The sequence below is a fragment of the Rhinoderma darwinii genome, chromosome 3, assembly GCF_050947455.1.
Source record: "Rhinoderma darwinii isolate aRhiDar2 chromosome 3, aRhiDar2.hap1, whole genome shotgun sequence".
Lineage (NCBI taxonomy): Eukaryota > Metazoa > Chordata > Amphibia > Anura > Rhinodermatidae > Rhinoderma > Rhinoderma darwinii.
In genome coordinates, this window is record NC_134689.1 from 16,609,081 (window position 1) to 16,626,151 (window position 17,071).

At 42.7% G+C, this 17,071-nt stretch overlaps 1 protein-coding gene across 1 annotated transcript in view; it reads left to right on the forward strand.

The window, feature by feature from the left end:
• Window positions 1-416: 416 nt before the first annotated feature.
• The window catches only part of LOC142748782 (solute carrier family 45 member 3-like), a 35,015-nt gene continuing 18,360 nt past the window's right edge, over window positions 417-17,071 (forward strand). The window contains exon 1 of the mRNA XM_075856040.1: window positions 417-659. The gene's annotated coding sequence lies outside the window, so the exon portion shown is untranslated. The remainder of the gene's footprint in view (window positions 660-17,071) is intronic.

Below are 17,071 nucleotides of genomic sequence, written 5' to 3' on the forward strand. Positions count from 1 at the left end.
TACGTTATCTAAGAGCATCTATTGTACTTCTAAATGGAGTGATTCTGATACAGTATAGATTAGGGAATTTCTAACTCGTAGTTCCATCAAATAAATTTACGATTTATTGTTGGATTGATAGATCCATCAAGAATTGTGTCAGGATTAGGGTGCATTCACACATGCAGGTTTTGATCAGGTTTTTGTATGTCGTTTTTGAAGCCAAAACCGAGGTGTGGATTATAAAGGGAGAGAAAAGGGCAGATATTACATCGCTTGTTTAAATCCACTTCAGGTTATGGCTTCAAAAACTGCATAAAACAACCTGAACTAAAAATCTGCAGGTGTGAATACACACTTATTACGGATGTTCCCACCCACTCATCCCCATTACTCACTTGGCAGACCTCTCCTCTCAGGTCTCTCTGTCAGACTTTCCAGCTTATTATCTGGGCCTGTCTGTGAGTGACTCAGGTCTCCCCCCTCTCTTTCTATCTCCTCACACTCCCTTCAGTGTCTCTCACACTCCCCGGCTCTCTCTCTCTGGAGTTTCCGTTTCCTGCCTCCAATTCCCGGAGTCTGGAACTTCCGACCACCGATCACATTGTACATGCCCCCGGTGCCGGGAGACCTGACCCAATCAGATCGTAATAAGCCGCCGCACTCACCGGAAGGATGAGGTAAGAGTATCCGAATTCGAACGTCCGGGCTGATACATTGTATCACATCGTGTCACGTGTTCTCCGCACACTGATACATTGTATCACTCCCAGCGCCCGCTGTGCTTTGACTGAAGTTTCCCCTCATTTCTGGGCAGAATTTCATAACTTTTACAGGACTTTTTCATGTCTAAATTGTCCCATAATGTATTGAGGGTCTGTCTGGAATCCAAGAGGCAGGAAGAAAAGTTTTCTTTTTAACTTTTAATTAGTTTCTGATTTCTATCCCTGTGAATCATGAGACATACAAGTTATGATGTGTCACCTGAGCAACAAGCTATTGGAACAGGGACTAAGTTCTACACCATTTGGGCTTCCCATTGACCTCATTATAACTGGTCAATATGATTGTATAAAAATTAATAGTAGTTTTTGGACACATTTCCATTAGTCAGAACATTTTGGGGCGCGTTCATCCAGTTTTCTGATGTCATTACATTGAAAAGTTTGTTGTCCAGTATACAAGATATTGTATATAATGTAAGCCAGCAATAAAATGTGTGATTCGGTAACTAAAGGGAACTATAAGGCCCAGAGCGTCTAGTAGTGGATGTTTGAATTTCCATTTGTAAATTATTGGGGGACCACGTTCACTAAGGCTCTGTCCTCACAAGCATCATGGAGCTATCAAAACTATGCCACATCAGTTTTTGAATGGATACTGGCATATCCTGAGGGATCCCATTGAATTTAATGTTGTCTATCAGATTTCCGGATGGGTTCAAGTATTTTTGATGGCAAGAATAGCGCCTTACGCTTTGATATAAAAATTACCGGAAACCATGATGTACCCCATTAACGCTAATGTGAACAGAGACGAAGTCTGCAGTAAGTTTTTTCAACTTTTTCAAAAGTTTGTAAATTTTACCAAGGTTTTGATTTGACATTGGTTTTGTCATGTAATATGATAATTCTATGACATAAAAGTATAACAACAAGAGGTTTGTATTGGACTATTTGACAGAGTGTTTAGAAGAAACATTACTGTCTACTAAGAATAACATTGGGCTTTGAAAGCCGTCCATGTTCTATCATAAAATATCAACAAGGTGTTTCTATAAATTGCTTGACAGGTGGCCAAGCGCTTTCTCAAAAAAAATTAAATTGAATCGTGTATGGTGCATTCATAAAAAAAAAACTTTTTTAAAGTGGTTGTCTCAACTAGACTACTCTTTGCTTTAAAAAAGCAAAAAAGATCTAACGATCAGCTGTCCGCCACATTTTCGGTTTCTGTAACTCCCTTGTATTCTTCTGCATGCCAAACTTATATTCATCAAATGATGCAAACGGTGGCTGGGCTGCGTCGGCCAGAGCAGGAGCAGCTCTCTCTTAATAAGGGGCTTCGGAAATGGGGGCCACCTCCTCTAGGACTTTCATATTCCCTGATAGGGCATATGGACAGAGTTTTTGTCTTGTTTCGAAAATTCCTTTAAAGGGGCTTCTTTACCAATAACGTCACCTATAACCGAGATTAGTGGGAATCCGACTTCTTCACCAATATGGCAGCGATGAGGAGAAGTTGGGTGGAGCAGTGGCTGAGTATGTACACTGTCACTCCATACAACATATTGTACCATTAAAATCTACAGAGAATATATTGATTGGTTCCTGACCCACTGAGCTTACAATCTAATTTCCTAATCCAACCACACTCACACTCTTGGGAGAAAAACAGAGAGCCAATAAGACAACATGCAGCCCCCATATATTTACTGCCAACCTTTGAACCATGCGCCACCCATCCCATGTCCACTTGTTGCCCATGTGTTTGTTACCCACCATACGGTAGCCAATCTTCCATAGCATTTGATTAGTACCCCTGTGGATCTCATGGTACCGCCTTGACCTGACTCTTCTTCAGTAGATGGTACTTTAGTTGACCTTTGTAAACGCTGTTGACTTAATTAGCCATCAAGGGGTTAACCTCTTTTGACCTTGGGCTCTAATTTTTTTTTTTTTTTAAGGGATTGTCTAACCAAAGAATAGAAATTCCCTGCACCACCCCTAAATGTATCAACCCTTCCATGTGTAATGTCACTGTATTAATCGTGTCCCCAGATGATTACATTGTAAACATTGGCTCTAGAAATTTACGACGGCTTTAATTACATTTGAAGGGAAATCATATTTTTCAGGAATGCAGAATTTGTCAGTGGCCTGAAGGACAATCTCTTCTTCACATTAGTGACTTTTCCAAATAAAAAATTCTAGTCTGACAAAATTTTTAAAGGGACTGCACACTTGACCATAGGCTGTGTCTGGTATTGCAGCTCAGTTACATTCAAGTCATTTAATACAATCCCTTTAAATAGCATTTGCCATTCATTTCAATGGCACCTTATTGTGGTGCATGCCATAGTCCTTTCATTCTGGGAATAGGTGGGAACCTCAATAATATTTACAGCATGGTTATAACTTAATGCGGATAATCCCTTTAAGTTGTAGTGGTTCTTCAAAGCCAAAGGGTTTTATATATACTGGAGCCAGCCATATAGTTGGATGAAGCAATATTCAGTCAGGTACTGCTACTGCAGGCTGCCAGGGCATGCTGGTAGGTGTAGTTTTTCTATAGCTGGAGGGCACAGGTTGCAGACCACAAGCTATCAACTGGTCAAAAGAAAACACAAGGTTGCTTGTGCCTATTGTCAAAGCCCAAGGCCACATCGCTCCCTGTCCATTCTCATGTATCTTGTGTTTATATAGTATCGATGAATGTTATCAGTAGTTTTCTGAGCACAGTCACCAAAACAATGCTATAACAATGGATTTGCCCACAATCTAATAGACATGCCCCGAGAAACGTTAATTTTTTAGGCAAATTAGGATCAACTAATCCCATTTAATTGTCAGACATTCATTGACTATTATATCTGTGTCTGGGAAAGCTGGGCGACAGCCAGCCATTATGGCCGCCTTACAGCGTTCACAGAGGTTTGTTCCCCAGCTTTTTCCAAGTTCTGAAATAACCTGTTTAGTCATTCAGTGATACATCTTTAGCCCCCATATGGACATATAACTATGCTGAAATTCCATTTGGGATAGCTGGGTGGTTTTCTGATTTTAGAGGTCCACAGGGAGGTCTCCGGACCAGTAAATGTCTCCTTAACCAATGTCATCCTATCTATGGCCGCCATTTTTGAGCCTCAAGTTAATGATTTGGTTATTAATGACCTGTGTATTTAGCAATTCCGCTTTAGTAAATCTATTCTGGAATGCAGATGGGAATCTTGTTGGATACAATGACACATATCTTAGGCTAGTCAGACTGACAATGTCCAATCAGTGCTCACAGTCTCAGACTGTGTAGGGACACGCCCCTTTGACAAGGAGAATAGCACCCAGTAGTCAATGTATTCATAAATTTCCAGGAGGAATAACAAAGGAACGGCACAACGTAGAGTTCTAAGAAAATATGTTATAGAATTGTGTTTTTATGGGGAATGCAAGTATTTACTAAAATAGTCATGTTAGGTCCTCTTTAAAGTGTCGTCCCAACTGTAGATTTGCCCTATTAGGGTGTATAAATGTCAAAGAGCAAAGAGTGGCTCCTGTTCTGACGGACTCGGCGTGACCAAGAGTTACCCAGTTATACAGCCCCCCTCAACTATAACAGCTGATCACTGGGGTAGCTTGCTTTAGAGAAGGAGGGTGTTCTTTTGGGACAATCCCTTAGGTGGTCATAGACATTAGACCCTTTTCAGCAGATGCCACTGATTTCAGAGCGATTTTCTGACATTCTGTTGTCTATTGCACCACCAGGTATAAGAGAAGATTTGAGTTTTGATATTTCTTGTCCAATTCAGTTGTTTCGATAAGAATAGCTGAAAAGTCGTAAAATTATTTTTTCCCCCAGCAACAGCGCAGCGCCACCTTTGTCCATGAGCTGTGTTTGCCGCTAGGGTTCAAGTGAATGGGGTTGAGCTGCAATACCGGACACAGCCTACAGACAGGAGTGGTGCTGGTTTTTTCAATCTCTTCTGGGGGAATCAACCATATTTATTGTTAGCCCAAAAATCTTTTGATTGACAATTATTGAATGTCTATAACTAACTATGTCTGTTTTGAACATGATAGAGGGGAGGTTCTAGATCGTGACCCCTTGTATTAGCCAGAGCAGAGAATTGCTACAAAAAGGGATGACCATATGTGTCCATGCATTATATGGATGGCCCATTGATATCAATAAAATGATCAGTCAAGACAGTGTTTGCTCTTCTCTGCAACAACCGCTTATCTTAAGGATTCCAATAGTAGGAAACCCCCCCCACACACACACAATTCGCCAATAAGTGGGTGGAAGCGGCTGGGTAACAGGGATTTTTCAAATTGGACAATCCCTTTAAGTCTGGTAATGTAAATGCAAAGTCATAGATCAACATGTGCACTGACAAGCAGGAAAGGAAGACGCACTACTCCCATCTGTTCAGCTAAATAAAGCAAAGTGTATCTGCATTCATGTCAAGCAACCTGTGATTTCTATATGTTTTCCAGATTGATACAAATTCATTACTACATATGAAACAAATATAAACTATAGATCTAAGAGCAATATCCTCCCCAACATCCGAAAACCTTACACAACTCCCCCATGGACTTCATGACATTGATATGTTAACGGGTTGTAAATCGCACTAGTTCAAGCTCAAGAGTTTACTGCGATCCACTGGGGGCCCTGTCAGTAGCCTGCCCCTCCCCCCTACATCTAACAACTTCTATAGGTATAGATATAACACATGCAGCATCTCTCCAAATAGCATGTTGACAAGTAATATGGCTGCCAATACTTAGACAGATATGCCTTTCAGGAATCCCATAAAGCTGGATGACAACAACTGTAAGGGCTGCAATGAAGGCCATATTGGGTGTCACCCATCTTTCTTCGAAACAGATAAGTAATAAATGGTTAAATATCATGTTAACAAAAGGATGACTTGAGGACTTATTAACAACTGGTGGATTTTTAGTTTTAGGAGAAATGATCTCAAAAGAGGTCACCACCACCAATCCCTCATTGTTAGAGGGTTCCCCCGACGATCAGCTGATCAGTTTCCTGCTGCTGTGATCAGCTATGGGAAAACAAGGCAGGGAGTGCTCAATTTCCCTGCAGCATGACCGCAGGGGAAATGAAGAATTACACAATTACCATTGAACTGGGTAATGCACGGATTAGGCGGGGTCCTCCCTCTCCGCTCTGGATAATAAATGAGTGTCCTAAATGGGGTATTCTGCCTCTATTGACTCTGGATTCCCTGATAGGGTATTAATCATGTGTTTTCTAATCTACAGGGTGGGCCATTTATATGGATACACCTAAATAAAATGGGAATGGTTGGTGATATTAACTTCCTGTTTGTGGCACATTACTATATGGGAGGGGGGAAACTTTTCAAGCTGGGTGTTGACCATGGCGGCCATTTTGAAGTCGGCCATTTTGTATCCAACTTTAGTTTTTTCAATGGGAAGAGGGTCATGTGACACATCAAACTTATCGAGAATTTCACAAGAAAAACAATGGTGTGCTTGGTTTTAACGTTACTTTATTCTTTCATGAGTTATTTACAAGTTTCTGACCACTTATAAAATGTGTTCAAAGTGCTGCCCATTGTGTTGGATTGTCAATGCAACCCTCTTCTCCCACTCTTCACACACTGATAGCAACACCGCAGAAGAAATGCTAGCACAGGCTTCCAGTATCCGTAGTTTCAGTTGCTGCACATCTCGTATCTTCACAGCATAGACAATTGCCTTCAGATGACCCCAAAGATAAAAGTCTAAGGGGGTCAGATCGGGAGGCATTTCTTCTGCGGGAGGCATTTATTCAATTCTTGAATAAATGTCTAGTCCTATCATATGTTCTTTATACAAATGTGTCCATCTAGTAAGAGGAAACCGTCCAAAATAAATATTTCAGTACGTTGTGCTTCGCTTGGATAGAATAGGCCTCTATAGCATTCCTATGTATAGTCAGCCAAGGAGTATATCACAGTGGTAGCGCTCAGGTAACGGCATCACATCCCATTCATACAGTGCGTACAGATGAATGGAAGTGCCGCTGTGTCCTACAGTGATGGTGCCCTGTGGCCTGGAATAACTTTCTGGAGTTACGTCAAATATGACCGTAGATAAAGAGGCCATTTATTTTGGGTTATGTATGGAGGCCGCATGAATCTAGGAACTTAATGCTGCTGTCTGTATGTGAGGTTGAGCGTTTTTCAGTTTCAGGGAAAACTGCCTGTCAACCTTTACCATTACAAGGATTAGAACCCAGCTTTACCCAACTCCAGAATGGCACGTCTTTCTAGTTCTGCAGAGATTGAAGAGAACAGAATGTATTGCTGCATGACTGGTCAGATTTGCTCTTCAGGGCCTAGGAAAACTGGGTGACAGTCTTTGTAGACTATAATGGTGATCATTATTGTCTGGCACCCAACTTTTCCAGAACCAGATACAGCTTGACAGAAGACGACAACTTTGCACGTGACTATATTAATGATCTATGTTGTATGGATTCATAGACTTCCAAAAGCCCATACTCTACTTCCAACATTATACCTGATCTTGTTCGTTGTGATCGCATCTATAGCAGTGGTCTTAAAGAGGCTCTGTCACCAGATTTTGCAACCCCTATCTGCTATTGCAGCAGATCGGCGCTGCAATGTAGATTACAGTAACGTTTTTATTTTTAAAAAACGAGCATTTTTGGCCAAGTTATGACCATTTTCGTATTTATGCAAATGAGGCTTGCAAAAGTACAACTGGGCGTGTTGAAAAGTAAAAGTACAAGTGGGCGTGTATTATGTACAACTGGGCGTGTTTACTACTTTTACTAGCTGGGCGTTCTGATGAGAAGTATCATCCACTTCTCTTCACAACGCCCAGCTTCTGGCAGTGCAGATCTGTGACGTCACTCACAGGTCCTGCATCGTGTCGGCCACATCGGCACCAGAGGCTACAGTTGATTCTGCAGCAGCATCAGCGTTTGCAGGTAAGTAGCTACATCGATTTACCTGCAAACGCCGATGCTGCTGCAGAATCATCTGTAGCCTCTGGTGCCGATGTGTCCTCGCTCGTCTGACACGATGCAGGACCTGTGAGTGACGTCACAGCGTGATCTCTGGAGAACACGGCTGTGTCTGCACTGCCAGAAGCTGGGCGTTCTGAAGAGAAGTGGATGATACTTCTCGTCAGAACGCCCAGCTAGTAAAAGTAGTAAACACGCCCCGATGTACGCACATAATACACGCCCACTTGTACTTTTACTTTTCAACACGCCCAGTTGTACTTTTGCAAGCCTCATTTGCATAAATACGAAAATGGTCATAACTTGGCCAAAAATGCTCGTTTTTTAAAAATAAAAACGTTACTGTAATCTACATTGCAGCGCCGATCTGCTGCAATAGCAGATAGGGGTTGCAAAATCTGGTGACAGAGCCTCTTTAAAGCTACAGCGCCCCTATAGTAGCTGAGATTGCGTGTCCACTAGAAGCATATGGCTGCCACCTGTGCGGAGGTCATGGTTTAGTTTTCCTTTTTTCTATAATAACAAATGTATTTCCGCTTTGCTTAGAACTCCTTGCGTGCTCATACTTCTCCTGTTAACACTGTAGGTCCCCTGTTGAGTTAATAGGAACATTATGAAGCCACATATATCATCCTGTCCTATATAGGATTCTTATGTAGGGTCATGCTTCAATAAATGGGACTGAATTAGAAGGGGAGGGGGGTGTCCGTTGACTACTGTCATTGTTTGGAGATCAAGGTCTTATATTTCCAGCTCTGTTGATGTCAAAAAGCATTGCGAACCCCCCCCCTAGCTCCCCTCTTCTTTGTCACTGCATGTATTAAGCAAATAGGTAAACATGTGCCCATTGTTTTTTTCCATTGTAGTCCCATCACTTCATGACGTTGCATTGTGATGTTGTTATATCAATACTTTGTCCTACCAGTGTCTCCATTGGACTGAACGTTGGAGAAGTCAACAGTGGTTTGAGCTGGCCATATGGATCAGAGGACAGGTAGTTGAATCCTGTTGTTTCAGCAGGATTGGCCGACCATCTAATGTATATAGGGTCAACCCGACAGTGCCCTAAAAAAGTGGAAAGAAAGATTGCACGTGTTGGATTTCCCCCATTTGTTAAACTGGTGCCTGGAGATTCTGTAAGCCGCCTATCTCCCCATTGATATAAACATGCATGCTCATCCAAGCCGAACTTTCATCATTATTGGTGTTTGGCTAACATCTATCTAATGTGTATGGTCGCTACATATGGGACTCCTAAATACTCAAGAGACCAAAAAAAGTGAGCCCACTTCCTTAGAAAAAGGACTCTTTTTGTGTCTAAGGCTGGCCAAACACATTAGTAGCTGATGGCCGAAAGATCGTTCGGCTGACAGCTATTCTTCCCGATCGCCACATTCACGCTGGACTCGGCCGAGTGTTCATGTATTCAGAATGTGGAGCAGTAAGGCTATGTTCACATCTGCGTCAGGGCTCCGTTCCGTCTGAGCTTTCCGACGGAACAGAGCCCTGACTGACACAAATGGAAACAAAAGGTTTCTGTTTCCATCACCGTTGATTTTAATGGTGACGGATCCAGTGCCAATGGTTTCAGTTTGTCTCAAATCAATGGTGATGGAAATCAATGGTGATGGAAACGGAAACCTTTGGTTTCAGTTTGTGTCAGTCAGGGCTCCATTCCGACGGAAAGGTCAGACGGAACGGAGCCCTGACGCAAATGTGAACAAAGCCTAAGTAAGCCGTTGCCAGACACCTCTGGCGCCGGCTTATCTCCCCGAAGAACAAAAGGATTGGGAGTGTTAAAATCCATCTGCCCAATCCTTCTCTCCCCTGACATCTTTCGTCAAAGTAGAGTACAGAGGCCCCATACACATTAGATGGTCTGGTACACATTACACATCTGGTACGGCCGATGTTGATCTGATATATATGGCGACGGTAAGGAACTCTAAGTAAGAGTGTCGCGTGACCCCTCTTGCCTACGATGAGTGAGTGACAGACTCTCAAAGGGAAGACTCAGGCTGGGTTCCCACGACCTATTTTCAGGCGTAAACGAGGCGTATTATGCCTCGTTTTACGCCTGAAAATAGGGCTACAATACGTCGGCAAACATCTGCCCATTCATTTGAATGGGTTTGCCGACGTACTGTGCAGACGACCTGTAATTTACGCGTCGTCGTTTGACAGCTGTCAAAAGACGACGCGTAAAATTACAGCCTCGTCAAAAGAAGTGCAGGACACTTCTTGGGACGTTTTTGGAGCCGTTTTCTCATAGACTCTATTGAAAACAGCTCAAAAAACGGCCGGAAAAACGCAGCGAAAAACGTGAGTTGCTCAAAAAACATCTGAAAATCAGGTGCTGTTTTCCCTTGAAAACAGCTCCGTATTTTCAGACGTTTTTGGCTCAGCGTGTGAACATACCCTCATACTGTATATAGCATGCCACTGTATATTGAATTCAGTCCAGGTGACGGGTTCCCTTTAAGTGAGGGTTGTCTCCCTGTATCTTTTCATGTTTCCATCCCTTTTAGATCCTACAACCTTAAAACTGTCTGAGGTTCCAGTGATCAAAGTGTCTGATCAAACGTTCCAGTTCATCCTCTGGCGATGTAACAAGGAATCTCTGGTTCTATTTGCCTGGTAAATGGTGCATGGCGCGGGGCCGTCTAATTATATTTATCTCACACCTTCAAAGAGACTACTTCACGTTCTCTTCCTCTGGAGAGAAGTAAATGATAAACTCTGGGGCATTACAGCAGGTTGGGTTGCATTCATCTGTGAAAGGCAAGTTACCAGAACTATCATGGAAATGGCCTGGGGCCATCAAAGGTCTCTGTGACACCAACGGTTCAAAAAAATGTCAGTAGGCATAAATTTGGAGCATTTGGCCAATCCCCATTTACATATATGCTCAGCTCTGCCAAACACGTATGTTATTTCAGTAGAGGTAAGGAGATAAGCAGTTCTGAAGCCGCTTATGTTAAAGAGAAGCAAACTATTTTAAAGGTTAAAATCCAACCTGTCGGATTCTTGTTCCTCCTCATGGCAAATGTGGGGGGACTGTCGGTCAGGCCTATGCCACTGCCAGATGCCATTGAAATCTAGCAAGCTCGATCCTTCTGTCCTCCAATGTCTTATCTATCCACCGGATGGGTGATAAATGTATGATCGCTGGGAGCTCCGTGATCACTAGAATAGGAGTCCAAAATCTGCCGTTCCTCTTCACCACATGACTATAGTGAGGGGGTGTTTGAATGGATAGTTGGTCAAGCACATCAACGCAACGCTCCATCAGCCCCTTAGACTTTGAATGGAGCGGCAACGCGCATACTCAAACACCGCTCCTTTCCAATTCCTCCTCACCGTTATCGTGTGATGAGAAGAAACGGGGGACTCGAGACACCTGTTCTAGTGTTGGATGGGACCCCCAGCGATCATAAATTTGTTACTAATCTTGTGGGTAGGTGATGTATGTTTTTAGTGGGGAAAAAATGACCGCACTGCTGCCTCCACCATTTATATTGCAGTTGGCACTATGTATTTTTCAAAATTTTTACACAATACATTTGTTTCTGGGCCATTGTAATGGTTCCTATTCAGCTTCATCTATTGAAATTGAGATCAGATTTCTAGTCATTAAGTGTGGGATAAGCCTTTCATTCCCATAGAACAAGTCGGCCTCAGTCCGGCTCCGGAGATGTTTAACATTCCACAAATTATTCACAATCTGCCAAATTCATATTCCCATCAATAGAACAGATTTTTTTAAGGTGGTTTAATGGTGGCACTTAGAGGAAGGCCAAGTGTGCTTGTATTGTACTCCAGGAAATGGATATGGATATTTCTCTTCTCAGCAGCCCCAACCCCTGCAATCCCTTTACTAGTTTTTACCTTTGGGGGAAAATTTTCTTATAGTATAGAACCCCTATAAAGGGGTTGTCTAGTTCGGAATCCCAACCCCCACACCAACCTTTCATTCCGGAGAATATCTGCATTTTAAAGAGACGCTAAACCTAGAAATGAATGATACAGACAGACTAGTAAACGTGGAGACTTCCTGAAATCTTCCATTTTCAGCTGACGGATGGCTGAGGGGCGGGGCTTCACATTAATGGTCTCCTATTACAGACAGAGCATTGGGGAAGGGCTACTGCTGCAACCAGTTGCCTTACAGACAGACATATATAAAGAATTCCTTATATATGTCTCACAGTTTTGATGTGGAACAGAGTAAGATCAAAGGAGACGAAGAGATTAAGTCCAGTTTCAGATTAGCCTATTTTTACCCCTGTATTATGGCCGCAAATCCTGTGCCGAAGGCAGGTTTTATGGCACGAACTAACAGCATCATAGAGATCTATTACTATGTGAGACTGTGAGACCAACCTTAAGGGAGAATTACTGGAATTTGGAAGTATTTTTGTTTATTATCTACATTTAGTTTTAATAGAAGACCCCACTTTACATAAATCTTTGAGTTATGTGAGTAAAGACTCTGCTTTACTTGGGTTTACATTGAGTTACCTAATGATGTTTTCTTCTGTTTCATGTCCAAAGCTAAATTCACACTTTTTCTGGGTTCCTGTTATCAGAGAGTAGTGCATTGTGGGAGCCCAGATGACTGATATGCAGAGCCAGGGTCACATGTCTGACAATGCAGTAGAGCTAAACCGCTGTCTGTTTCTAAGGGCAACCAGAAAATTTAGAAAAATGTAAGCAAATGATATGCAACGTTTTATGTAGATTCAAATGGCAAAATTTGTGTAATAACTTTCAGACCTAGCTCAATCTTTTAGTTGGTTGAAACAAAGGGCATACATACTATGGAGTCAGGCCATGTGGCTGCTATGGGGCCCTTAGAGAGAGAGGACCCAGCCCTGGTTGGCGCCATCCCCTTTGGTACTGGGTGGAGAGAACCTGTGCAGGACTCCCCTCTGCCATATAAATGCATTGATTGCAAGCCGGGAGGTGGGGAATTTGGCCCAAGGGTCATAGAAAGAACATTGAGGCGAAAACAAACACCGGCCCTTATGTCTTGGGTCTCAAAACCATAATGGGGGTTCATTTTAATATTTTTTATGGAGTCCTCTCTCTTTTATGTACGCCACTGGTTGAAACCATCCTCCTGAGAAATGGTGACAGCACTGTCACCCTATATATTTATATACATCCATTTCCCACAGAAACCAAATCTATATAAAAAAAAAATCAGTTTGCGCTCCCGGCTTTGAAATGTAGAAACAAAATCACTTGATACTTTTAAGAATGTGAAATATTAGTTCAATAGATCTCCGTGCTTGGCGGATCACGTTACTAGACTCTGCTTGTGTTGCCAATGTTCCTCTTTGTTTTATAGCACAAACTGTCCCTATCCATTCTGACAGACGGATCAACAATGTACAATACATACCCTTTGTATGCTACTACAATTTAGATTCCCAGTTGGGCCCTTAAAAGGGTTCTCCAATTTTCAATTCTTCTTTCATGGCCGTTACATGTGTTAGAAGATTATAAAGGTGGGCTCTTAATTTATCTAAAAGTAGAGGAGGGGTCCTGGCATTCTATGAATAGAAGGACCCCTTTGGGCTCATTGGGCATGGTCACTTGACATAAAAGGGGTTGTCTGCTTTTGACAATCCCTTTTTCTTAAAAAGGTCCCTTAAAAATAAGCTGACTATAGGTGATCCCCCATTGATCAGTTATATGCAGGAGAACCTGGCGGTAAGTGTTCATTTCCCCTGCAGTGCCACCACAGGAGAAAAAAAGTATTACACAACTCCCACTAAAATGCGCTGTCCATGTAATACAAGGATGTGCTAGGTCCTCCAGAGAGCGGGGTTCTCTTTGTAATTGCTCTGGCTAATTGATGGAGGTCTTGAATTAGGGACTTAACTCTGAATTTTCAATGCTCTTTGAAAATGGTTAGTCTAAAGCAGAAGACCCCTTTCAGGGAATCTGTGAGTTAGAGTGTGAAATGCAGTAGTCGATGACAGTCTGTTTTCTAAGTTACATCAGAAATGTGCAAATGACATGTTCAGAGATACTGAAATTGGAGCACCCTTTTAAATATAAATAATGCAGCCCATATTTTTTTTCAACCTCCCTCCGTTATTTAGTTATCGTTATATTTGGCGCCCGATAGTTAAATAACTCCCTGAACACTCAAGGGGCATGTTACTTTGGCTGTGACATTGTCCAATCAGATATGGACAGTGTTACAGCAAGAGCAAGGAGAGAGAGTGTGCGTTTGCAATCTTTTCACCTGAACTGGCAAGGGGGCGTGTCACTGCTACGGACAGTGTAGAGCTGGGGAGGGCTTACACTGTCCGTAGCAGTGACACGCCCCCTTGCCAGTTCGGCAGAAGACTAATCTTGAAATCTGAAGAGTGAGAGCGTGTGCGCGCGTGCGCACACTCTCTTTCTCTTTCTCTCCTCGCTCCTGCTGTAACACTGTCCATATCTGATTGGACAGTGTCACATCCATAGTAACACACCCCCTTGCCAGTACACACCCCGTTGACAGTTCAGGGGGTTATTTAAATATCGGGCGCCAAATATAACGGCACCGATATCTAAATAATGGAGGGAGGTAGAAAAAGAATGAAAAGTGCCCCAGGGTTTGTTCAGCCCTGCCCATTACATACTGCACTCAGCTGCACATGTACGGGGAGGTGAAATGTTCTCTGAACTAAGCTGCAATACCAGACACAGCATATGGGGAAGAGTGGCGCTGTTTCTGGAAGATACAGTGGACATACAGTAGAAAGGGTATACATTTTTTAATACCAGAAAATCATTGAAAATTTGTGTGTAGCCCAAAACAACTTCGCTGTGCTTTTATTAGCCATGTTAGTACTATTATGTGGGTGTTTTTTAAATGGTTGCATTGTTTTTGGTAAATCTTTGAAGAGTGGGGTGTTCCAAGAAGTGGTATGGCGGTTACCCAGAAACCAATTACCATTGATTGGGTGGGACTGGCAATTGGTGACCAAAGAAGCAAGCAAAGGATATAGTTTAACTGTCTGCAGCACTTGGGGGCAGTGGGGCTTGCACGGGCGTAACTGTAGGGAGTGCATGTACCAGATGCCAGAGAGTTTCCACATAGAAAGACAGAAGTATTATAAATAGCTGGTGGTGCGGGGCACATTAAGTTCAGCTATGTAGAAAAACAAAAGATGCCTCTGCCCTAGCTTAAAGTATAAAATAGTTTATTAAAACGAACACTAAAAATTCACCTTTTGCCCTAATTTTATCCTGCCGGGGTTACTAATTTCTAAAGAGCGGGGGGTTTTATTACAGAAAGTAGAAGAGGAGGCAGATCAGACTACACACAGGGTTGGTTTGTAGTCTGGAACCAAGGAAACACATAGGTCTGTATTGGAGTTGTGTGCACAAAATGGTAGGAGATATATAATCAAGACTTTTTGTGATTTGCTTGCTTTTTTTATTTTAGATGCATTATTTAGACCAATAACGTTGTACTTGAGTGTAAATTAACCCCAATATCCACAATTATCCAAATCAAAAAGTTGGTTGGCAGGGCTGAGGGGGGTAACTTTAAGAGGTGATGCGCTCGAGATCGCACCCGGGCCATGGAGCTTGAGGATACTCAACAGGTCCTTCTGCCCCATAAGAGGCGACCACCACTATAAATGACGCATAGTAGTTGCGGGACCCCATAACAGATATTGCCCAGGGGCCTAGAAAGCTTGCAGTTACATCTATGCGGGCTGCCAGGTAATAAAAGCCTCCATGTTTCTGTTTTTTTAAATTTCTGAACGATAAAGCGGGTTTATAATAAATGAATGAGGCGATACTTGTGAAGAATGAGCGGCATGCAGTCACGCTCAGATTTTGTACAGCTAGCTGTTTCCTAAGATGATACAGTGTGAGGCCTGTGCCTTTAAATAGTCCTGTATCAAGCTGTGACCTTTACCTCAATCATTGCGGTGACTTGTCATGTGCTCTCCCGTGAATCCTGCAGAATGTAGATTAGGGTACATCACTTGATCACTTACTGCTACCCAACGTCGCGTGTGAAACACGCCTGAATTGTATAAACCACACCATGATGCTGCAAGAATGTGGTGGGGGTCGTTACTTGATCAGAATTTGATGCCACTTCTGTTGTTTGGTGCTGGTTGGTGTGACTTTTTAAAACGCAGTGCCCCTTTTTGTTTTGTTTTTTTAATTCCAGCGCCTCTATCGACCCAATGTTGGGTCGCAATAGCAACATAACCCCACTCACCTGTATTCTCTCAATGATAGGATTCCCCCCCCCCCCATTTAATATATTTAACCCATAAAGGGTTAAATTAGTGGGTGCAAAGAACTCTCACTATTAGGGTTTGGGTTATTGTAAACTAACATCCAACTGAAAAGGAATATTGGGAGGAGAGCTCTGTCAGCTACTCTCAGCCAATCAGCTTCTCCGGTTGTGTTCTCAGCAGTGCTGATTGGCTGAGTGCAGGGCTCTCCTCACATTGCCTCTCCCAAATGTCCTTTTCAGCTGGATGCTAAACTCTTAGACCATGTCAACACAGGGCGGATGCGCTACGTAAAAATACACAACGTATCCGCCCTGGCGGTCGCAGGGAATTCCGGCCGAAAAAAAATGCATCAAATTGTAGTGGTTTTTCTGCCATAATTTCTGCTGTGGAAAACTGCACGTAGAAAAAAACCCACGCATACTTATCCTCTGACGTCCTGCAGCCCGGCCTCCTGGAATGCTGTTTAATCCCACGTGACCGCTGCAGCCTGTGATAGGCTGCAGCGGTCACATGGGATGAAACGTCATCCCTGGAGGCCGAGCTGGACGAAGAAACACAGAATTCTGGGTAAGTATAAGATTTACAAGAGTTGCGTTTTCTGCAGCAGAATCGCTGATTTTCCACCGCAAAAAATGCAACATCTGATATTTGTTGCGGGTTTTACCTCCTCATTAAAATCAATGGGGGAAAAACCCACAAAAGATAAGCAGCGTTTACGCAATTATAATTGAAATGCTGCGGATTGAAAAACTGCACCGCAGGTCAATTTCTGAGCGTTTTTTTTCGGTCATTGTTTACGCAGCGTGTGGATGAGATTTGTTCAAATCTCATCCACTCTGCTGCTACTGTATTATGCTGCGGATTTTCCACAATCAAATCCGTTGCGAAAAATCCGCAGTAATTACGCAACGTGTAAACCGACCCTTACAGGAATTAGACGACAGATCAGAAAAGTGATAAGACGTGTTTGACAAATTTTTCTAATGATTTCAATCCGATCATTTTGACACCGAGGACACAACAATTATCGTTATAAAGGCTCGTCTTGTATGTAAAAACCTTTTGTCTGTGGCAAGTTTCAACTG